The sequence below is a fragment of the Anopheles stephensi genome, unplaced genomic scaffold (genome assembly GCF_013141755.1).
Source record: "Anopheles stephensi strain Indian unplaced genomic scaffold, UCI_ANSTEP_V1.0 ucontig25, whole genome shotgun sequence".
In the NCBI taxonomy this organism is placed as follows: domain Eukaryota; kingdom Metazoa; phylum Arthropoda; class Insecta; order Diptera; family Culicidae; genus Anopheles; species Anopheles stephensi.
The window spans coordinates 22,501-22,967 of NW_023405180.1; the positions used below are offsets into that span (position 1 = coordinate 22,501).

At 48.8% G+C, this 467-nt stretch overlaps 1 non-coding gene across 1 annotated transcript in view; it reads left to right on the forward strand.

Moving 5' to 3' along the window:
• LOC118516229 overlaps positions 1 to 99 on the forward strand; it is a 4,266-nt gene extending 4,167 nt beyond the window's left edge. Inside the window, exon 1 of the ribosomal RNA XR_004907781.1 lies at positions 1 to 99. This exon is cut by the window's left edge and continues 4,167 nt beyond it. This is a non-coding gene — a ribosomal RNA (large subunit ribosomal RNA).
• The last annotated feature ends 368 nt before the right edge of the window (positions 100 to 467 follow it).

Genomic DNA, 467 nt, shown 5'->3' on the forward strand with positions numbered 1-467 from the left:
CCGACCGCCCGCAAACGACGGGACTTCAGGCTAGGAGTTTCAAGTTGTAGAGATGCGTTCGCATCGATCCTCTCAGGCGACCTACGCCTGGTGGTGTTATGGTGGACGCAAGGCACGTCCTGGCCCGGTAGTATGTACAAGAAAATGTACAAGTCCGGGAATACGGGGTGCATCGTATGTAACGTTCGATGTACATATAAAGCCTGGTAGGTGTTGGGATTATATCTGCAACACAGGCATTATCGAAAGATGGTTAAGTGGAGTCACCCAATGGGTGCCGTGCGTTATAAGGTACGTAATGCACAGTAGAGATACATTATCGGGAGGTGGAACCCGAAAATGTACAAGTCCGGGAATACGGGGTGCATCGTATGTAACGTTCGATGTACATATAAAGCCTGGTAGGTGTTGGGATTATATCTGCAACACGGGCATTATCGAAAGATGGTTAAGTGGAGTCACCCAAT